This window comes from Rhinolophus hipposideros, assembly GCF_964194185.1.
Source record: "Rhinolophus hipposideros genome assembly, chromosome: 5".
Taxonomy (NCBI): domain Eukaryota; kingdom Metazoa; phylum Chordata; class Mammalia; order Chiroptera; family Rhinolophidae; genus Rhinolophus; species Rhinolophus hipposideros.
The window spans coordinates 45769796-45775795 of NC_138051.1; positions in this window are offsets into that span (position 1 = coordinate 45769796).

Here is a 6000-nt window from a genome sequence, read left to right on the forward strand (position 1 = left end):
CAGGGTCATTAGATGGGCAAATCAAGATAATTTTATTCAACTTCAATGCAGCAAGTATTAGGTGACCACTGTGTGCTTCAGGTGCAAAGAGAAGGGAACTGATTGCCACCGATACCATATGTTGTAAGTAAAGAACCTGATGAAGTCTTACATAACTCCGTTGCTGTTAGGTAGACCTGGGGCGGGTTGAACAACCCTACCCAGTGAACTTTGATTCATGGTTCTCAGTTAATGTGGAGGGAAGTCTCTGGTGGAGTGACACAGCGCTCTGTCCTTAGCTCTGTTCTAAGAGCTAAGGACAGTGACTTAGAGGACAGATTTGGTTTGGCTTATCAAATGTGTAGATTACCCTGCTAGGACAGGTCAGGGAAGACTTGGAATAACATGGAAAAGATGTGGGTCTTGGTTGTCCATAAACGCAGTGCAAGTCAACGGCGGGATAACAGCTGCACTGCTACAAGAAGGGCAGGAATAGTTCTCCTATATTTGAGCTGGTGTTAGAGACACCTGGAGTCTCACGAACATCTGGTGCCACATTTTAAGGAGCCATACAAGGGAGCTCCCAGAGAAGTGGAACCAGAACAACAAAGAAGGTTTGATAACCATTCCGTATGAGGAAGTTTGAGTGTCAGGCTGGGGAAGAAAGAACACAAGGCACACCAGGATGGATGTTCTCAAATGTGTGAAGACCTAGGCTCTAGGCAGATGTAGGACCAATAGGTAGATGTTATAAGTAGAATTTGGACCTAGTGCAGGTCCTGGCCTGCTTGTCCTCAGATCCATTCCTTGCCCTTTCCCTGCTCTGTATGGAAGAGGGGCTGACCCTTGCAGGCTGCATTGGCCAGCCTCTTGGAAGCTATTTTCTAGCGGGATCCAGCCAATGAGAGGCACTGGCAGAAGATTGAAGGGCAGGGGAAGGAAGAGCCAGGATATTCTCTCCAATCCAATATCCCTCAGATCTTGGCACATCTGACAATGGCTGCATCTTCTCTGTGGCTCCAGCTCCCACCAGATGGACCCACTGTGGTTCCAGCATTTATCTGGTGACCACAGCCTCTGGGTTCTGGTCACAGCACCTTCTCTCTTCTATCCCTCCAGCCCAGGGTAGCAGTGGCTTCCTGCTATTGCTAATATCTAGGTTGCCACACTGACCTGTTGGGTGCTCAGCTCTTCTATCAACTCTGTGACCAGTTCCCTGCATTACTCTTGAAAAAACATAACACAATTTCTCTTTCCTAGTTGAACCTTATTAGCACAGACACACAGAATGAAGAAAGAGTATTTCAGTGATTACAGGTGGATGATCATATTGTGGGAGCCTGGAGCCCATAATCTTTAGGATTCCTTTGGAAGTTGGAGCACAGAAGGCCAATGATATGCCCAAATCCTGAAAGTGGTAGAGTTGGGTTAGAACTCAAGGCTCCTGATCCCTAAATCAGCACTCTTTTCATTTGATGTTAGCTCTCTCTTTCTGCATATGTCTTTATTAACCATCCACCCATGGTTTATGTTAATCACTCCTCTGATCTATGGGAGGGAAAATTGAGTCTCTTAAATTTTTTTTCTTTTAATTCTCTTGTAATTATGTGACAACCCAGTTCAATGATGCTTACTCACTAATTATTTTACAGAACAAATACTGCTCGCCAAGTGTTGAGTGGAACCATTTTATTTCCTACTTTCAAAGCATTTTCTACTTAGAAAAGCTAAATACATGTTCCAATCTGGAAGGTTCCATTTATGTAAGTCTCTGATTTCACAATGTCTATGTTATGAGGGCTTACGAGAGGGAGGGAATGTTCAAGGTCACCTCATTTAACCCCATCACTACAGATATAAAGGAACAAGTTCAGAAAGATGGAATGGCTTCCCCAAGCTTAGGAGCAAAAGTAAAACTAGAACCCAGGTCTCCAACCCTAGTTTAGGATACCCATCATACCACACGCTTCTTTATGGACCCTTTACTCTCCTTCATTACATCATTTTCAATCTGCTTCTGCCTTCTGCTCCCACATCTCTTTCCCTAATATTGATCTTCCCCCTCTTTAACCCCCTGCACACCAGTAGCCCACCTCCACCTGGAATGGAATTATCAAAAGCAGGACTTGAAGAACCCCTCTTTTTAATTTCTTCATCTCATCATCTCATCAACAGCTTCCTTCTGTTCCCTCCCCAAACCTCTCCTTCTCTTCTGGATTCTCAGACTTTCCATTCCTCTCTCTTCTCTAGCCAACATTTTCTTTCCCACCAAGTCTTCCATTGGCATTGTTCTTTAATTGACCCTTCCCCTCTGTGTTCAAAGCCAATATGCCTACTTGACACCATCAACACTTCTAAGGGAGGAATCTTTCAAGCACTGGATCTGATTTCTGGTTACCACAAACCTTTGATCATTCTCTGAGGAAAGCCATAAATTAATGTCACCTTTTGGCAGGACCCCTGGGCCAATCTCTTTTAGTTCCTTGGCTTCTCCACTGTGGATGTAAGTATTTAACACCTCAGACAGTATGGTGTATATATAGATGGGAAATCCTCCCATAGCCCAAAATATCACATTTATTTTAGTTCAAACAATTAACACATATCATTCCATGGGAGTTTTCAGTGTTTCAACAATGTTCTCCTTTGGTTGTCGGTGTCAGTCTTAGCTGGTTTTTCCATCTTTCCAAATCTGTGTTATCTAGACATTTATGAGTTGTTAGATTTATTGAAGCTCTTTCAGATAACATCATTAGAATACAATATCTGAGTCACAATGACCTTGAGTAAATGAATGAATCCCCCCCCCCCCAAACAGACACCATATTTCCAGTTGGCTTAATTATATTCTTCTATCCTTCCAAATTCTGTGTTACTTTCTTCCAATGTGGATTTTTTTGAAGTCACATAATTGTCAAGAATCCAGGAACTCAGTTCACCCTTCACATCCTTGTAACTCATACTTTGATTTCTCTCGATGAAGTTGATAAGTCTAAGGATCAAGTATTGAGTTTCTGTCCCAGAAACAAGTGTATGGGACACCTGTTTCCTTCTTTAGTGTAGTGATATTGCTTCAAGAACAGGAAGGGGGAGGGACCCACAGAAAAAAGGACAGCCTTTGACACCGGCTCCTAACCCCATCATGCTTGCCTCTCCTAGATACAGAGTGGAGGGTGGGGTCAGAGCAATACTGACTCTGAGTTCCAATCACTTCATTCCAAAGTCTCCATCATCACCCAAGGTACCAACAGCCTCCTAGTTCCCTAGGCTGGTAGTCTTCACATTAGTTCCTTGACTTTTCTCTTACTTCCACTTTGGCACCCACAGTCCTATCAAATTCTAATGGTATTACTCCCACAAGTCTCTTGATTTTACCCCTTTCTTTCAGAATCTGCAGTCTCCCTTCTCCCCGCTCTTCACCTGTGTCTCGATAGCTGCAACAACACTTTCTCTACCCTTGCTTAAATTCCACTACACCCAAGCCAGAGCTCTAGGTCCCTCTTTTCGTCTGAGAGCTTGCATCTTTACTGTTCTGCTTCTCATGCGTGGATATGGATCAAAATAGAGAACTAGCCAGAGTCTAAGCAGTGATGGGTTTGTCCCACGCCCACCCCTCTCTGTCTGTAGCAGCCTCATCCCTGATGTGTGGGCTCCCAACCCCCCTATCGTCCCCCCCCCCACCACACACACTGTCTCCCTATCTCCTGCCTGTTGGCCAGGGTGCTTTGCTGTGATGACTGGAGGTTTTAACTTTCTATCTTGGCTTCAGGCCCTTCTCCCCAGAGTTATCCTCATGGGAACTTTTGGCCAGTGTGCCCTGGTGTCCCTGGAACCCACATCCTCTTCTTGGCTTTGCCTCTGGACCACTAAGTGTTGGGTAATTTCCACTGTGGTGGATTGAAGACACCTGGATTTTTGTCCTGGCTGTTCATGAACTTGATATGTGACCTTAAATAAGGCAGTGCTGCCTGTCCCACACCTCTTCAGATGCCAGTTCTGAAGACCGACAGCTTGCCATCTCACATGCTTTTGAATATGCCCCCACTTCCCTGCTAAAGCCTCAGTCTATACTGACCAAGCCCCCTTCCCGCCACAAGATGAGAGAAGGGATGAATCTTGTAACCTGGTGCCCAGAGTACCCTGAGACCCTGCATATCCACTTACCCACAGTTTCCCCTTTGGTTCTACCTCACAGAGTGTATAAACAAGTGTGCTTCGGTTTGCCTCAGTTTCCCCACTTGCACTCATGCGTCCCTCTTGGGATAGTAGCCCCACCCTGGACGTTGACTCTTTCTGAGGTCTGGCTATTCCCTATTCCTTGAGATAACACATATAGTCAGTTTTCATCTCCAGAGAGTCTGCCTAATACAACCTGCCATTTGTGGACTCTTACTTTGCTTTAAAAATTAATTTTCTGGGTCCTTTTGAATGGCCAAAAAATATTTTTAACTACCAGTTAAAAAATATAACCAAAACCCAGGAGAAGTCAAAAAGTAAGGGCCCCTGAGCTATCATAGAATCTATCTTTGACTCAGAGGAGAGTTTCTAAGGCTGTCACTCATAGTCTAGTTTTCTTTCTTTACCCCCCAAATTCTGTCAGGGTTGAGAACAAGAGGGAGGGGTGGAGCAGCTGCTCCAGGCAGCACCGGAGCCAGCAGAGCCAGCATGGAGGAGCTTTTGTCCTCTTCTACACCTGCTAGGCACTTACCTTCCCCTACATCCTGCTGGCTGCCTGCTGCAGACACCTGCAGGCTTGTGGAAGTGCCAGAGAGCTAAAGTGAGCAGCCCTCAAAGAATGATGGACAGGATTTGGGGATGAAATCTAGGTTTCCTTTCCTCATATGGGACAGCTCTGCACAGTCTTGTAAAGGACCCAGTGCCACTGAGCCTCAGTTGCCCCCAGGGGTAGGCAACTTTCACCTGCAAGTAATGCACCTGTATTGGCTGCCATCCCTTCTTTGACACACTCTCAGCTCCCGACTGTTGCTTCCTGGAATCACCTCCCAAACAAGCAACTTACCCTCAGATTTTTATGTCAGGGGCTGTGTCTGGGGAACCTATCTTAAATCCTGGTGAAAGAACAGAAAGCTGAGAAATAATGGAAAGAGAAAATTGAATAACTCTGAAAAAGTAATGACAAGAACTAAAGTATTTGGGGCCCTGGGATCATTTAGCAAGGACTATTGGAACTTAGGGGCATGTGACATAATCACTGTATACACTGAGGGCTGTAGTAGTGATCGGGGTATAATGTATTCTGTAGGACGCCTGAAGAATAAGTACCACATTTTAGAAAGGTTTTTTTGCCTGAAAGAGTGAAAATGGGTTGTGATGTTTAAAGGAATAATTACTTGACTATCTAAAAGCTTGAGTTTCTTGGACATCCCTTTCCTTGATAGCTGGGATTTATTGGGTTTTCAGTTGAACTAAAATCATTTAAGCTTTAAAGCTCCTGGTTTCAGCAGCATGGTTCTTTAAGATTTGTATTCTCATGTTTTTCATAGTCCTTGATTTTTTGCCCCATCCCCTGTTTGCATAATGGAGCTCTTTTTAAAAAGTCTGCCTTCCCACGGAAGCCCCTTTTCCCCCTCAGCCACTTCAGTGGTCCTTCTTATACACCATTATCTCATTCTTGGGGAATGGGGGTCAGCTGTGCATTCAGTATTCCAAGGGCAAGTGCACTGAGATTTGTGCTTCTGTTTTGTTTCCAATCCAAATTGATTATTTTTTTCAGTTTTCATCCAGATGTTTGATATCATGTAAACACAGCTTGAAAGTGTTCCTGAACTGCTTACAGATGTACGGCAGTGAAATCCTTTCCAAATTATATATAATGATGCTTTAGGTCTATTTATATCCATGTCATAGTCTCTGGCTTGAGTTTTAGCTCTAAGACTAAGTTAGAAAGAAAGTGAAGAACTCACGTGTGTCGGGGGTAATTTGTCTACTTGATTAAAGGCTCAAGATATTTGGAAATAGGAATTGACGTCATTTCCCACTAAATGCTAGCATGTCTATAGC